The sequence below is a fragment of the Rhincodon typus genome, chromosome 26 (assembly GCF_021869965.1).
Source record: "Rhincodon typus isolate 14 chromosome 26, sRhiTyp1.1, whole genome shotgun sequence".
Lineage (NCBI taxonomy): Eukaryota > Metazoa > Chordata > Chondrichthyes > Orectolobiformes > Rhincodontidae > Rhincodon > Rhincodon typus.
Genome location: NC_063357.1, coordinates 40,645,175 through 40,663,409, shown reverse-complemented (window position 1 = coordinate 40,663,409; position 18,235 = coordinate 40,645,175). Strand labels below are relative to the sequence as shown.

The window sequence follows — 18,235 nt, the reverse complement described above, 5'->3', positions numbered from 1 at the left end:
TTTAACGATCGTCACTTTGTTCCCCAACTCCAACACCCTTTTCACAGTCCCACTGCTGATCCGTCACTTTTCTTCGCCGCCCTCCTCCCCCAGTTTTGCCCTCTCTCTGAAATTAAACGTCTTTGCTGATGAAACAAAGTAAGCAAAAGTTTTCGATCAAAGGACGAGAGAAGCCGAGACGGTAAGTAGCAAGGTGCTAGCTGTCTTGTATATCTCTGTGTCTGTTGGTGTTTAAAGGAAGTTTAACCAGCAACATAGGGAGTGCCTAAAGTGCATTCGCTACCGTTCACCACCCCCACCAAAACTTTTTCAAACTACTAGCTTTAATTTGAAAATACTCCAGAAGTTTTCCTTTCCTACTATCCTGTTACTTTTTGTACCAAAATTTCAGGGGGAGGATTTCTGGGTTTCATGAAGGAAGCGCCTGAATTCTTCCAACAATCTCGTCCTGTTCTTTGCATTTGAAACTACCGTCAAAGCCATTATACTTTTTTCTTAAATGCCCACGGAGCCGCCTTCCCTGAGTAAGAAACTAATACCTGCCACCTGCACCCAGTCTTTATCACTTTTGTTATCCTCCTGACAAGTAGTCGAGGTGTCAAATAGCACTGCCTTCCGCCAATTGTTCAACTTCAGTTGAAGATAAACTCTTTTTTACCATAGAAGCCCTAGAAGGTACTTGCTTTCAACTGTGTAAAGTAGGTGTGCTTGTTGGCACTTTTAACCATGTATTTAAAAGATTTCAAAGGAATTTGCTTCTATTATTTGGTTCAGATGCGCAAAACACTTAAGTGTAAAGTCCAGAGGGATTAAATTTCATTTGGCAGGATGTCAGAATATACTGGTTGCAAACATTTTGTTGATCAGCTTTGTCTTGTGAAAATTGTTGCATTGTATTTCAAAATTCACTCATTTAGTGGCAAAGTCTAGGTTTAACCAATTAAACATCTTGAAATATAGTACCTGATGTTTGTAATTTATCTCGCAAAATACAGGCGTTCTTGGTATGTTACTTGATTTGACCAGTTTTGAATTTCAAGTTTTATGTTGTGTATTTCCTGAAGTTGATCTGACCAGTGGCTTCACAATTAGGAATTTGCTTTCAAGATGCAAAGTCTACAGATATGATAGCATAGCATAGAAAGGAAAGTGGTCAGGGTGGGGGTGCAGTGGAGGAGAGCACCCTTTTGTATAAAGATGAACTGATTTTAAAATTTGAGGTGGAGTCACAAACAAATTTAAGTTGCTTTGTAGTATAGTGTACTTTGAAAAATAATTTTGCTTCAATCTTTCGGTGCAAACCTAAAACACATGGATCTTTTTAGAAGGCTGAAGCTGAAAGTACTTTTCTTGGGTAGTCTATTTCTCTGAATCTTGACCAGCTGTCTAGCCCAAGCTGACTTAAGTCTCACTTAGCATTCCTTTTCAGGGACTGACCCTGAACATACTTGGTTTTTCCCTTTGCTCCCCCGCCAGGTTCATGAAAAGGTGGAGGAGTGGTCGATGGCATTACTAATTTCTCTCAAAACCAGCCGAATTGTCTGTTTTCAAAATCACAATTAACAGTGGCAAAGTGTTATATAATTTGACCAGCTCTATTTAAGAACATTTTCAAAACACCCTTATCAATTGTTCTACCTTACTTTCTATTAGAAATAGTGTACAACTGCTTACCTTTCCATGACCTTTAGTATCTTGACAACATCTGTCAGGACACATTATTGCTTCTTCGTTCCTTCTTTTGGGCAGGGAGAGCCCAGATTTAATTCTGATTCATTAGTTAGTGGATACTACAGAGATACTGTATTGCATTTCATTCCCAGGTCTTGGAGCTAAGGTTTCCACTCTGATTATTCTTGTGTGACTCCTACTGGAAGTGTATGTTTTCAGGTGGCAGCCAAGGAAGACTTGACTTGGCCCTGGTGCCCTGTATAGTTAAATGTCTTGTTGAGGCTAAATATCTAAAATCATGCCCAAATAATCATTTGCGTAATATGCATCAAGGTATATCGGATGCCAGTAGAACCTTTCTCCATCAAGGATTTAAACCTTCAAGAGACTAAAGATGAGAGTAAATATGAATAAAAGGTGACATTGGCAAAGTAGGAAAGGGATAAGATGGAACAGTTCCTCTCCTTCTCCCAACCCGTTCCAACACATAACACACAAACAGACAGACACACACTCATCTTCCCCCTCCCCCACATATAGAATTGTCTCATTTGCATGTAACTTATAGTAATGTTTACTAATCAGTTCAAAATTATTGCATGCCACGCTTTAAACAGCCTTTTTTATTGCTGATGCAGTGCAATTTCTAGAGACACAAGTTGCATTTGATTGTTTTACAGTACATTCAAGTACATTTCAAGATTTAGCTGGCTTTCTTTAGTTACAGCAGATGTTCAGGCATCTCTTCAGATTTCTAAGTCTCCTCCTGATGCGTCTTCTGCTCCCATCCCCACCCCACTTATCTGTAGTTGTTTTCGGCCATGCCTTTAGCAGCCTGGAGTCTATTCTCTGGAATTCCCTTTATGATCCTTCTTGTAATTCACTTTTTTTGGGCCAAGGTTTTGATTACCCCATCTAATATTTCCTATTTTCATGCGACAATTTTACTTAGGGACTGGGAAGCATCTTTGGCTTATTTTTGGGTCAAAGACACCATTTTATTCGAGGTTTCTCACTGGCATATTTCCTGTTTTAGGTTCTGTTGTCATCCTTTTTGGTGATTATTACCTCAACATGGAAACTACCTACAGAAACATTACAAAGGGGAATTTCCAATATAAGCAGTTGCTGAAAGTCTTATAGAGTCATACAGTACGGAAACAGATTCTTTGGTTTAACCAGTCCGTGCTGAACGTAATCACAATCTAAACTAGTCCTACCTGTCTGCTCCTGGCCCATACACCTCCAAACCTTTGCGATTCATGTACTTATCCAAATGTTCTTTTAAATGTTGTAACTGTGCCCACATCCACCACTTCCTCAGGAAGTTCATTCCACATGTGAACCACCCTCTTCATTTAACATAGTTGTTCCCGTATAGGCTTTTAAAGAAAATTAAGCCCGTATAGAATGCACAATAAAAATTATTAAATTGTCCATTGAGCTTGCTTTTGTTCTTAATGGCTTACTTTTTTAAAAAAAAAAGTTGTATCATACTTTATTCACTGAAACAAACCAAATGTTTGAAATACTCAGTAGGTCTGTTGGCATCTATGGGGAAACCATTAACATTTTGGGGTGGCATGGTGGCTCAGTGGTTAGCACTGCTGCCTCTCAGCTCCAGTGACCCGGGTTCGATTCCACCCTTGAGTGACTGTCTGTGTGGAGTTTGCACTTTCTCCCTGTGTCTGCATGGGCTTCCTCCAGGTGCTCCGGTTCCTCCCACGGTCGAAAAATGTGCAGGCTAGGTGGATTGGCCATGCTAAATTGCCCATAGTGTCCACGGATATGTAGATTAGGTGGTTTATAGGGGGATGGGTCTGGGTGAGATGCTCGGAGGGTCGGTGTGGACTTGTTGGGCTGGAGGGCCTGTTTCCACACTGCAAGGATTCTATGATCGTCCTATAGAAATAATTTCAGGTTGATGTCCTTTCTTGAGAACATCTGTTAATCCAAAATGTTATTTTAATATTTCCAATGTCCATCGTATTTTGCTTTTATTTCTCTGAAACAATTTTTGCCCAGCAATATCTGAACAACACAGCCTTCGGTTGTTTAGTTGCAAGTAATATTAGTGCCACAAAGTGTAGGAAATAATTATCTCCAACCAGAGAGAATCTAAACATCTCATTTTGATATCAATGGCCTGAAAATTGCTGAAACCTCCACCATCGTTGTTCTGCTGGTTTACAGCTCTCAGAAACTGAACTGGACTAGCTGTATAATTATTGTGGCCTCAAGACCAAGTCAGAGGCTAGGAATTCGCCAGCATGTAACTCTCTTCCTGACTCTCCAGTGCTTGCTCACCATCTACAAGTCAAGAGTGTGATGAAATACTCTTCTCTTGCTTGGATGAGTGCCTCTCAACAATAGTTAAGAAGTTTGATACTGCAGTGAAAAGCAGTTGGCTTGGTTGGCACCCCATCCACCAGCTTCAACATTTACTCCCTCCACTACTGGTACACTGACAACAATGGGTGCCATCCACAAGTTGCATTGAAGTACTGTAACTTGCCAATGCTGTTCTGAAAGCACCTGCTAATTCCACAATGTCTATCACTGAGAAGAGCAAGGGCAGTTGGCACACAGGAATACCATCACCTGCAAGTTCCTGTTCAGTCTTGTACCATTGTTTGTTCTCTGTTACGGGATCAAAATCCTGGAAGCCTGTAACAGCGCTGTGGTGTACATAGACTACTGAGTTCAAGAAGGCAGCTCACCACTACCTCCTTGAGAGCAATTGGGAATGGCCAAGAATGCTGGTTTGCCAGCAATGCTCACTTCTATGGGCATTTTTTTTAAAAGAATTGAGACATCAATTGTAAAAGTGATATTATTTTAGGATTGTAATCTTATTTGCAACAGCTATTAGAAATAGCAGTCATATTATCATCTTTTCCCATTAAGTGGTAATATTATGGTGTGTAATTACAGATCACTATCCCAAAGGTGAGGTGAAGACTGCTGTCAGTTCAGGTGAGTGTGTACAGCTCAGTCTGAGCCTCAGAAATAGACATTGTTCAGTCGAACTGGGTAATTATGGGTCCATTGCAGCCTTCATTGGGTGAAATGATATATGTGGGGTGTAGACTTATGCAATCTGTACTCTCAGCAGAACTGCTGGTCTCAGTACCTGAGATTTTTGGAGAAATGGACAATCTCAGGAAGGCAGTAATCATAAATCAATTGGTACTTTTTATTCATTCTTGCATGATATGTGGGCGATGCTGGCAAGGCAGACATTTATTTCCCATCCCGAATTGCCCTTGAGCTGATTGGCTGCCTTAGACAAAATCAGGTCTCAAACACATTGCTATAGATCTGGAATCACATGTAGGCTAGACTGGCTAAGGATGGCAGATTTTCTTCCCTAAAGGGCATTAGTGAATTAGCTGAGTTTTTATGATGATGGTCACTGTTGGACAAGCCTTTAATTCTGAACTTTATTGAGTTCAAATTCCACCATGTTCCCAGAGTATTTGCCTGACGTTCTGGATTAATCGTCTAGTGACAAAATCACTATGCCACCACGTCCTGAAAAAATTGAAATTAAGTGAAGTATAGTTTGAAGTTAATGTGGCTGATTGAATGAGGGCAGAACTATTGTTGCTGTTCTACTAAGTAATATTGATTTATTTTGTGCTGCACATATTGTTCTTTTAGAGTTACTTTGTAAAAAGCTATGCAGAGAGCATATGCATGTTGGAATTTTTCATTGTTCCATCAGACTCATTAAAATAAACATGCTATACATTCCTGTATATGCTGCTCTTAAACTGGTGGACTAATTTTAATGTTGGACAATGCAGTGAGTTTATGAAACCTTAAATTTGCTACTGTTGAAATGCTCAATTTTGCATTAACAGGTCATAATGGACACTAGTCTTGTTCTAGCAAGATATCAGCAGTAAGAAATCCCATTGTGGTACATTTTGAGCTTTGTTATATTAATTTTACTTATGTTAATTTTTGAATAGTCATTTTTAATAGAAACTTTTGAAAGACTTAATTCTGTACATCCTAAAGTGCTTCACCAACAATGATTCTTTTTAGTTTAATCACTTGGCATGTCATGGATGAATATAACATTGAATGTGCATACACCAATGAGAAGAATGGCTAGTTAATCTGTTTTGAAGGCATTAGTTAAGAAATTAATGTTGGTATTATATAAGCAGAACTCCCCAGTCCTTAGTTCTATGGGATATTTCACATTCACCTGAATAGGAAGATGGAGCCTTGGTTTATATTTGAACGATGGTACCTTTTGACAATGAAGCACACCCTCCAATAGACTAGCTGTTCATTCGACAACACCTTTCAAACCCATGATCACCACGATATAGAAGGATAAGGGCAGCAGAAACATGGGAACAGCACTTGTAAGTTCCCCTCGAAGTTGCCCACCATCCTGACTTGGAAATATATTACCATTCCTTTGTTGTCACTGACTCAAAATTCTGGAACTCCCTCCCTAACAGCATTTTGGATCTACCTACACCAGTGGATTGTAGAAGTTAAAAGAAGACAGCTCACTGCCACCTTGTCAACTAGGAATGCATTAAAAAATGGTGGCACGGTCATCAAAGTCCTTTATCCATGAATGAATAGAAAAAAAAACTGCATTGAGATGTTTATGTTTTGGAGTCTCCTTGAAGCAACAACTTTCTAACTCCAAGTTAAGAGGGCTGCTGATTGACCCACATCCCCTTTCGTATAGGTTTTGACCAATGCCTTTCGATGTTGCTGCCCAGACATATTATTCTCATGGGAGATTAGAATCCAATCAGTCCTTTAGGTGTTAAGAAGGTTACAGATTCAAGACCTGAGCGTGTAATCTAGATTGATACATCAGTGCAGTGCTGAAGGAGTGCTGCGCAGTTTCGGTTGATGGCTATTGAATGAAGAGACATCTGCTCTCAAGTGGCCATAGAAGTTTTTATTACATTTTTGGAAGAAAAGCTTATGGTCTTTCTCAGCACCTTAGCTAACATTATACTTGACTTTATATCACGGAAGCAGATTTAATCATTTAACTTAAAGTTGATGTGACTGCTTATAAATTAGCTGCTATATTTGCCTACCTTGAAACAGTGCTCCAAAGTAAAATCCAATTTGTCTCCTGTATGGTGAATTTGGTAAGCTGGTGCCTGTGTTTACCAGTACTCCACACCGCTGAAGATTATTGACCAGCTACACTGATATTAATTAATAGAAGTTGGATTTCTTTTCCCTCAGCCAAATAATCTATAATTTACTGTATTAATGTTTATTTCTTTATGCTTACATGGGATGTGGGTGTCACTATCCAGGGCAGAATTTATTGCCCTTGAACTAATTGGTTTGCTAGGCTATTCCAGAAGGTAGTTAAAGATCAACTATATTGCTTTGTGTCTGGAGTCAAATAAAGGCTGGACTAGGAAAGGATGGCAGATTTCCTTTCCTTAAGGACACTTGAGAACCAGATGGTAGTTTCACTGAAGATGACCAAGAAACTAGCTTTCAATTCCAGATTTATTTATTTAACATAAGGTCCATCAGCTGTTCTGTAGGCTACTCTAAACTTTTACTATGTTAAACTTCAGCAAGGTTCGAAACTTGCCTTTTGAGAGGAGTTTGTTGCAGTGGGAAGTGTAGTGATAACATTGCTGAGCTAGTAGTCCACAGCTCCTAATTAATATTCTGTGAATGTGGATTTGAATCTCACCATGGCAGATGGTGAAATTCAAACTAAGTAAAAATCTGGATTTTAAAAGCCAGCCTAATGGCGACCATGTTTATTGTCACAAAAAGCCATCTGATTTACTAATATCCTTACCCAGTTTGGCCTACATGTGACTCCAGGCCCGCTGTCATTGACTCTTAACTGCTGTCTGGGCAGTTAGGAATGGGCAATAATTGCAGGCTTAGCCAGTGACAACCACATCCAATGAACAAATTTAAAAAGTGTACAATCCATATCATTGTTATACCATAATTGGAAATGGTATAGATTTCTCAGTTACTTTGAGACTTTTAAATGTAGTGATGATTGAGTTCTGCTGGTTTTTAAAAAAAAAGACACTTTCTGTCAAAGCTATCAGGACAGACACAGGAGCATGTCTGTTTTCTCAGCAATTCTCGAGTTGTACAACCAAGTGACTACTTGAGTAAGTATGCTTCATGTCTGCCAAATACTGCTCCAATCAAACACGTACAGGTCACTTTGAAATGAACATGATTATGTACAGCAAACTAAGGAAGTTCATAGTCAATGATGCATGTTAGCAGTCAGCTGCCCAGTGTTGTCCATGTTCAAAATGTTGCTGGTTGACTTTTCTGAAACAACATGTTCCTCTTTTTGGCAAACTGTGGTCTTCAAAACAAATGTTTGATCTCTGCAGTCTCTGCTCATTGTTGTGTTTCCAGTTGAATGTCACATTCCATAATTCTTGTCTTAAGGTTATCCTTGAAATGTTTCCACTCCTTTCCACTGTCTTAGGTACTTTGTAAATGTTCAACGTGGAAAAGGCCATTTTTCTTAACAACGAATTTCAAACATCAACACGTAGTGTCAGGCAAATCATGCTAAGGATGTTTATCAAGTAAACAGTTATCTTTAGTTATTCCTATTATGTAGATATGTTGCAACTTGGCTACTGTCCTTTTTCAGAGAAATAAGACATTGCTTCAGGTTCTGACCATGCCACCTTCCTTATGGTTGCTGTTCAATTCTGAAAATACTAAAATGAATTGATTTTTCAAGTAAATAGTTTAATTTTTAGCTGCATTGTTGGGAGGTTGAATGGCACGTTTTAAGTCGTATATTTGTATTGTAAGTGTCATACTGACTTTGGTCAGTGCCTTCAATGATCTTCATGACTACAATTACATGTACTTTATCAATTGTAAGAGTCTGACTTCTCTTTTGAAATACTGTGTGGACTTCCCCTTCTGAATTTCAAGGGGAAGTTCTTTCCCCCAACTTGAAATAACTTATTCTAGATGTGCCATTCGATGATGTGATGTCTTCGATTATTTTAATAGCCTACACCATTATTGCACAGATGCTGCTTTTAAAAGAATTCCAAGGGGAACTCAGGAATTAAATAACGACACAATGCTGCATCTAAGCTTCTTCTATAAAGTTACAGATATGTGTGGAACGTTGTGATAATTTTAATGTAAACTGCACTGCAGTGAAGTTTTGAGTATGGAATTGCTGAGGTTTTTGTTGTAATTTCTCCCAGAAACTAATTAGAGTTCAAACATTGGTAAACCTGTGTGAAAATTATTGACTGTAATTTGACTAATTGGCAATTGTTTGCCACTTCAGATGTGGATATGATCTTGAGTTTCGATTATGGCCAGTTGTAAACATTATTTTGATGTTAACAATTCTACAATGAAGTAGATGATGAACACTGACAGATTATTGTTCTTACAGTAGGTGGAATATTTCTTTTGCAGAAAATCCTTCAGAGTTTCTGAGCAAATTTCAGAAAGATGAAGTTTGCCACAATAGTAAACATGAATCTCAGGAAAAAATTCTAAAGTGATAAATTGATCACTTAAATGAGTAATCAGTAAAAATGACCATTAATAAAGTGGCAGGCAACAGAGCTAACTAATAAGTCCTTTCTTCTTTGCCTTTTCAGTTAAGAAGCTAGAGATAGAAAAAAATTCTCAGCCCTAAGTTCTGATTACCAGGAAATGGTTGGAGATTGAGGACAAGCTAAAGAAAGTCAGCTAATGCTGACCTTGGTTTGCTGGTGGTAGGGCACGCTCCATGCTGGCCTTTGTTGAATTCACACGAAATTTGACATTGGGATCGGATTATCTTTCAACTGCATTTTCCACCTCTCTCTGATTGCTTTATAGATATGTTTTTGCAGAGGGTTGGAGGGGTATAGAAGCATGTGTGTACAGCTCAATACCACCTACTCACTTGCCCATCAGACCCCTATCTCTCTCTCTCTCTCTCTCTCTCTCTCTCTCTCTCTCTCTCTCTCTCTCTCTCTCTCTCTCTCTCTCTCTCTCTCTCTCACATAGGCACTCTCACAGAAATGCATACAGTCTGAGACTCCTGTAGATATTTGCTAATCAGTTGTTCATCCTAATCAAGCCATTCACTTCTGGAGCAGGTGGGACTTGAACCTGGCCCAGAGATGGGGATGCTACCTTTGCACTACAAATGCCCGAACGCCTAGTAACCTGTACCTCAGCCACTTGCTGCTGCTGATGACTGACCTGCAATCTTTGTCTCTCTAGCCCATGCTCTGTCACCCCACTTCTCAATTGTTACTCTCCTCCTTCCAAACCCTCCTGGAACCCTCCTGATCTACTGCCCATAGAAGTCCAGCTGTTGGACTGTGTTAAATCCTGCATCAATGAGCCAACCAGCAGCAAATACAGAGAGAACCAGCCTCTGTTTGGACATTCTTTTCACATTCTTCCAGTTAGAATTCCTGTATTTTGAATAACAGCTTAGAAGGCCAAATTGTAATTTGTTGCTCAAGCCTGCTGTTGCAGTATTCATCTCCTTGCTTAAGGGGCAGTGGACTAGTTTAGAAGAGGTACAACTGAAACTTACTAGGTAGATTCATGTGATGCAAGTACTGTACACAAGGACTGATTCAGTAGTATACTCTGGGATTTAAAAGAGAGAACCTTATTGACGCATGTAAGATTCCAAGAGGTATTAATAGGTTACAGACTGAAATGAAGAGGGAGGTGAAGTCTAGTGTTGTAGAGCAGAGTATGAGCATGACCAGAAGATAGGTCTGTGAGGCATAGTTTGAAACAAGATTGATAGTTTTAAAATTGACAAGCTAAGTACATCATTCGATGAAGTTCGAAGAAATTGGCGTTAGTTAGTATAGACCTTCGAATGAATGAAGACTGGGGAGTGGAGATTGTAGTGGAGTTGATCACAGGTGCTGGGGGGAAACCTTGAAGTGATGAGGACATGGAAGGGTTTCACCAGTAGAAGGACTGAGATGAGGTGACAAGAAATTTTCAACAAAAAAGAATATATTGGGCAGGATGTTGAGCGGGATGTCAAATGAAAGTTTCCTAACTTGGCTTGAAATTGACTTTTATGCAGATGCTGATGGAAACTGAGTAGGATGATCTCGGTCTTTTCAATGTTTATGTGAGCAAATGTTTTCTCACCCAAGTATTGAAAAAGATATGAAATTGAAAAGTGCAGACAATGGATTACTAGATGAAATAGAAGTATGGGTGTCCTCAGTGCATGTGCAAAATTCTGACTGTACTACTTGACGATGTAACCAAGATACAGTACATATTTTATATGTATAATATACACAGGAAAATCCCAGCAAAGGAAGGATCCTAGGCAGCAAATGTAGTAATTGTGGCATATCAAAGACTGAACAAAGTGACTGTGGTGTTCTGGAGGTAAACTTGAGAGAATTTCAGAAATTGCACCACCTAAGGCTATAGAATAAAAGGTTTTGACTATAGAGTCCGAACTGTGACAAAGCTGGCTATTCAATTAGCTCTGTTTACACAATTCCACTTTTCCCATTTTTATCTTCCTTATTCACCATATTTATTCAATACTTAGATAAATGATTTTGCAGTCTGAGCCCTTGAGTGTGTTCTCATAACCTTCTGTGGAAAATATTCTGTCATGTTTTGCTCTGTGATAATTCTGTCTTGTGCTCCCTGGTTGCTGACATACTAATCATTTGTAAAACCAAGCTGTACTGTTCGACTCTCATTAATCTCCTTAGTGTTTTAGTGAGAGAGGTTTTTTTTTTAAAACTTTCTAACTGTAATCTGTCACTCTTCTATTAACTGTAGTGTGTCAGAATTGGACCTTTCCATTTCTGGTATTCGTCTTATAACTTTTCTCCATTTAGCTCTGTCAACCTTTTGAGTATTGTCGGTATAAGTATTGAGGCCTGGGTCATTCTTCCTTTCATGCTTGCCAGATGCATACCAATAGTTGTATTTTCACTTTCAATTTCTTTTAACTATAGAGCCATAATTGCAACTGCATCCCAGTTTCTTTCATGCTGTTTTTCTCCTCCTCTCTCTTCATCTAAATGTTACTCTTTGATAACAGTTGTACTAAGCTGATCCACATTAAGGTTTGGCTTATGGTTGCAAAACTTTAATTGCATTGTTCAGCTCATGCCAGTATTGTGATGACTCTACTCAATCTTGTTTAACTTGGAAAAATTTCAGCAATCTGTTTGACCACGAGCTGAGCTTTTAATCATGTAAGAGCCCGTGACCAAGGCTTGAGTCAGATCCTCAGGTATTGTTTGTTTCTCTTTACGATGGCCCTTCCACATTAAACTCCTTATCTTTTGCATCTTCTCTTCAGGGATTGATTATGCAAACCTCCGTTGTTCAAATTTCATCTAATCCAGAAGTTCATGATATCAGTTTTCTGCACAAAGTTGTTATTTAAATAGAACCCCTCAGCCCCCGATGTTCCAGGAGAAATAGCCCCAGTCTATTCAGCCTCTCCCTAAGCATAAACTCTCCAACTCTGGCAACATCCTTGTAAATCTTTTCTGAACCCTTTCAAGTGTCACAACATCCTTCCTATATTAGGGAGACCAGAATTGAACACAGTATTCCAAAAGTGGCCTAACCAATGTACTGTACAGATGCAACATGACCTCCCAACTCCTACACTCAATGCCCTGACTAATAAAGACAATCATACCAAAGGCCTTCGCCGCTATCCTATTGACCTGCGACTCCACTTTCAAAGAACTATGAACCTGCACTCCAAGGTCTCTTTGTTCATCAACATTCCCCAGGACCTTATCGTTAAGTGTATTAGTCTTGCCCTGATTTGCCTTTCCAAAACGCATCTGCCACTCCGCAGCCCATTGGCCCATCTGATCAAGATCCCGTTGTACTCTGAGGAAACTTTCTTTGCTGTCCACTACACCTCCTATTTTGGTGTCATCTGCAAACTTACTAACCATACTTCCTGTATGCACATCCAAATCATTTATATAAATGATAAAAAGCAGTGGACTGAGCACTGATCCTTGTGGCACACCGCTGGTCACAGGCCTCCAGTCTGAAAAGTGACCCTCCACCACCACCGTCTGTCTTCTACCTTCGAGCCAGTTCTGTATCCAAATGGGTAGTTCTCCCTGTATTCCATGTGATCTCATCTTGCTAATCAGTCTACCATGAGGAACCTTGTCAAATGCCTTACTGAAGTCTATGTAGATCACATCCACCGCTCTGCCTTCATCAATCCTCTTCATTATTTCAAAAAACGCAATTAAGTTTGTGAGACGTGATTTCCCACGCCCAAACATGTTGACCATCCCTAATCAGTCCTTGCCTTTCCAAATACATGTAAATCCTGTCCCTCAGCTTTCACCCCAACAACTTGCCTGCCACCGATGTCAGGTTCACCAGTCTATTGTTTCTTGGCTTTTTTCAAATGCCTATTTGTTGAACATTTTGTTTAATTGGGCTAAGCAATCAATGACAGACACTTTACTGACAATGTGAACCTATAACTTTTTTTTTGGTCCAGAATTGCCATAAATAGAGCCATGTATCTTGGAAACAGACCCTTTGGTCCAACCAGTTCAGGCCAACCATGTTCCCAAACTAAACTAGTCCACCTGCCTCTGCTTAGCCCATATCCCTCCAAACCTTTCCTACTAGTGAACTTATTCAAATGTCTTTTAAACTTTGTAACTGTACCTGCATCCACCACTTTCTCTGGCAGTTCATTCCCCACACAAACCGCTCTGTGTTTTTAAAAAAAAAGTTGCCTCTCATGTCGTTTTTTAAATCTTTCTCCTCTCACCTTAAAAATATGACCACTAGTTTTGAACTCCCCCACCCTAGGGAAAAGACTTTTGTCATTCACTTTGTCTATGCCCCTCATGATTTTATAAACCTCAATAAGGTCACCCTTAACTGGTTTTGCTCCAGTTGGGGGGAGAAAAGTTCCAGCCTTTCCAGTCTGTTTCTATATCTCAAATCCACAATTCTTGACAACATCCTGGTAAATCTTTTCTGATCCATCTCCAGTTTAATAATATCCTTCCTATGACAGTGCGACTATAACTGGACACAATACTTCAGAAGAGGCCTCACCAATGTCATGTACAACCTCAACATGAAGTCCCAACTCCTGTACTCAAAGGTCTGAGCAATGAAGGCAAGCATGCAAAACGCCATCTTAACCACAGTGTCTACCTGTGAATAAGGAAATAGCTTATTCCTGAAGGTAAAAGTACTTCAGTAAAGCTGATAAATGATTCAGATTAAGAAGCTGCTTGGGAGTACTTTTACTAATCTGAGAATTGGGTGAGCGAAACGTTTATCTAGGCTTTAACAGTTCGTTTATTCTGCTTAATGTTGCAGGGTTTTTAGTAATGCATAAGATTCAGTGGGAAGAGAAGGAGAAGGAAATCAGCATTTTATCAAAATATTCTTCTTTTCAGCAAATTTTTGAGTAAAGGATTTAACGTAAAACTCAACCTGTAAATTTTCCACTTTAAGACTTTGCTATTGAATAATTGTTTGTCTGAATTCAGCCTACAGATGTCACATGCTGTAACCACATGTGACTATGGCAATACAAGCCTGGGATGCTTTACAGTGTTCCTGGCTCAACTTCATAGAGTCCAATAAGGCACGTAGGAAGCCTGCTGCTGGGCTGCCATTGTTTTCATCTGTGTCAGACTCTGGGATTAGTAGAAGTGTCCAAAGTAGATTCTTCTTGCCAGTTTTTCATTCTGTCCCTTCTAACTTGGTGTACCATGGTCTCCAATGAGCTCTCCACAATTCATACCATTCAAATAAAGTACTTATTGGACCCAAGTTGTGACTTAGTATTCTGTTAAGATCCCAGTTACCTCTCATGCAAGGCATGGTTTTCCCAAGAGTTTCAAAAGCAAGAATCATAGTAGACGTGGATGTTTATGTCAATTCAGTAATTTTTCTTATTGGTTTCCATCTACAAAGACTTTAGACAGGCGCGAGAGATTCACAGACAATAACTTCTGGATTTAATTTGGGAAGGTGAAAACAGCCAAATTAAATGTAAGTTTCATGGAATAATTACTGTGGTTTCATCACTGTTGCAATTGCAAAGTCCAACCCGAAAACAAATAACACAGAAACAGACAATTCAATTGAACTGATCTGTAATGCCCCACACTAGGCTTCTCCTACCTTATTTCATCTTACTCTATCAGAATATCCTTTTGTTTCTTTCTCCTTCAGGTACAAATCTAGTTTCCCCGTAAATGTATCTATGCTATTTAACTCACCCAGTCTATGGCAGCAAGTTCTTTATTGCTTTTTTACCTCTCCATGTAGATAAAACCAACATTTGTGCTGGTTGATTGTACAAAACTTCTATGCCTGGTTAAAAGCTGGTATGATATGGTTTATTATCTAGCATTCATTTTCTTATTGGTATTCAGTTAAGCTTATTAACACTGAAATGGAGATTAGATTTAGTTATTTTGCTTTCCATCCTAGGGTTCTACAGGCTTGGATTTGAAATTTAAGTTCTAATGATACTGCAATTTGAATCTGTTTAAATAACATTTGAGTGATCCACTTTTTGAGAGACAGCTTTCAAGTATAATTTTTCCTATGTGTGCGATTTTAGGTTAAAGTAGAAAAATTCAACCATTTTTTTTTAAGGGCTCTTTGGGAGTATTTAGACTGTTAGATTGCATTTCCACCCTCAATGCAATCTTGAAGTACTTCCCACCTACCTGCGCCATTGTTCAGTTTGTATACAAGGGTAGCCTATCAGCCTCCTGCATGGACACTTTTTGATTTGAAGTGGAATATTAATTTTATTTGATATTTGTGGAGATCGGATGTGAAACATAATTTTACAAAGCTGCTAGTTCACAATTTGTGAAGTTTTTATTATGTACTAACGTGTAAATAAACTGGAGTAGATTTAGGATTGTAGTGTAAAGGGGACTTTGTAAATGTACTTTTGAGATGTACACTTCTAAACAACACACAATATAACAAATCCGTACACTAGTCTCAAGTTTTGTAATGTTTGCCTGATTTCAGTTGCAAGAAATATGATTTTTGTTGGCTCTGCTTCTGCTCTCACATCCTAGTCTCCTGCTTTGTTTTCTGACTAGCAAAATTTTGTTAGGGTTAATAACCTACTGTGTATCTTCAGGTTGCTAGTTCATGCATGTTGTTAGCATAGAATCCATGTTCCGTGGTGGTTACATGCAGAACGCCAATACCGTCCTGATTTAAGACTGTGTATTTTTATGCAAAGCATCATGATTTGTTTCTAACAGAGTCATTGGAGAAACAGAATTTCAGCAGGTTCCTCATTATCCCGTTCTCTTGACCTGCACACTGACATCAAATCTTAATGCTACTGATTGCTGCCCTGACCTTAAAATACACTTTAACAAAATTCATCCAGCTCACTTGATCTTTTGGCATCTGTTAATTGCATATGTGCTTCTAAATTATTATTAATTAACTGTGGACTCAATTTCAGATCTCACATAGAGGGTCTCTGTATCACACTTTGTATATAATTGAATACGTACTACACAAGTATCTCCAAGCTTTATACTTTGGCAATATCTAACTCAGAAAATTGGCCTTCAATGTTATGATAGGTTTTTGAATTGTCATTGTCTCAGGAAGTCTTTCAAGGTCAAGGATGACTTTCTTCCAAATAAAAATCTAAAGAACTGCAGATGCTGTAAATCGGAAACAAAATCAGAAATTGCTGGGAAAGCTCAGCAGGTCTGGCAGCATCTGTGGAGAGATATCAGAGTTAATGTTTCAGGTCACGTGACCCTTCTTCAGACCAGACTTTCTTCTACTCCGGTGTTGTAGGTCTGGAGATGACTAAGTAGTACATTGGATTCCCGTACCCGACCCAGAGGTGTTTGCTAAAGTGAGAGAGATGAAGGCTCAGGTTTGCGAACACTGCTTCTACTTGGCCTCCACATGAGCCTGTCGGAAAGACTTGAAATGAGTAACTTCCTTGCAGATGCTTTTTCTTCAGTTTGGGCAATTTTAGGCAAGGTTTTTCCGTGAGTCAGTGGGGAAACAGAATTTTTCTTTCCGGGAGCCGTTGAGGACATCCTTAAGCTTTTCCTGTGTCCCCCAGTAGCCACTTACTGTGACAATAGTGATAAAATTTAGTTTATAAATCCAGATCATCTTGCTGCTGTGTATTAATGTTTTAATATTTGCCTCATGTGTTTTACTCAGATTTTGTTGTCTCTTGACTTGCTTTGTTGCAATCTAGCAACTTTATTTGACTTAACAAGGTGTAGCGCTGGATGAACACAGCAGGCCGAGCAGCATCAGGGGAGCAGGAAAGCTGACGTTTCGGGTCTGGACCCTTCTTGTTTTGAATCATTGCTGGAGTGGTGTAACAGTTTGAACACTGGATGGCTGTGTAGTCAGAAAACAAGTGCATATAAAAATAGAGAAAAACTTTATTAAAATGCCTTTATGAATTAACATTGAGCAAGCAACATTCCAGATAAGATGAAGACACAGGTGACTTTTTTAGATAATCAGCGACCACCATTACTGATGCCTGAAATTTAACTGGTGCCATTAAAATTATTCTGTAATGTTATGCTCTAACATCGTATTCTGAAGCATTTTAATCCAGCATTTTTCATTTTATTGGATCATTTAAGTTTACTCCTTTGAGTTTATTTCCAGTTAGAATTTTGGCACTTTTATTTTTCTGCAAAGACACCAAAGCAGAAAGCGGGAATTGACTGATCAACAAAGTCATCCATTGTTATAGAATTCTGCATTTTAAATGAACCATGGCATCATTAAAAAAAACTGCCGGGCGACTGTCTGTGGAGTTTGCACATTCTCCCCGTGTCTGCGTGGGTTTCCTCTGGGTGTCCCGGTTTCCTCCCACAGTCCAAAGATGTGCAGGCTAGGTGGATTGGCCGTGCTAAATTACCCATAGTGTTCAGGGATGTGTAGATTAGGTGGGTTATAGGGGGATGGATCAATGTGGACTTGTTGGGCCGAAGGGCCGGTTTCCACACTGTAGGGATTCTATGATCAGAGACAGTCCGGCCTTATGTTCTATTGCATTGTGTCTGCCACTGAATTCTAACAATCTGTGGTACGATTTAAAACACAGATCACAGTGTAAAAATTTATCATGTACAAGACATAGATGCTTTCCTTTTAAAGAAATATTAAAGCTGCGATGGAAATCAGTAATATCAAGTAAATTACGGTTTAGTACATTTTTCAACAAATATCCATGTCTCTTGGCCAAGTTCCAGTTTTTCAACATTCAAGATGAAAAGTGGACAGTAGTTGGGTTGTAGTAAGCGGAGAGGAGAATGTAAGAAGTGCATTCGCAAGTCATCTGAAGCAAAAAGGTCAGAAAAGAGAGAGGGGTGAAGACCAGAATTAATATGCACTTGAAGAGGTAGGGATTAATCAAGAACAGTCAGCATGGTTTTGTAAAGGGGAGATCATCTCTAATCAACTTGATTGCAGTTTTCGAAGAGATGACCAGGTGTGTAGATGAGAATAATGCATTTGACATAGAGGACTTGTA

The 18,235-nt window shown here is 39.1% G+C and overlaps 1 protein-coding gene across 1 annotated transcript in view; it reads left to right on the top strand.

Annotated features, from left to right (window-relative positions):
* Positions 1 to 72: 72 nt before the first annotated feature.
* The window catches only part of LOC109922619 (ring finger and FYVE-like domain containing E3 ubiquitin protein ligase), an 84,608-nt gene continuing 66,445 nt past the window's right edge, over positions 73 to 18,235 (top strand). Inside the window, exon 1 of the mRNA XM_048612395.1 lies at positions 73 to 181. The gene's annotated coding sequence lies outside the window, so the exon portion shown is untranslated. The remainder of the gene's footprint in view (positions 182 to 18,235) is intronic.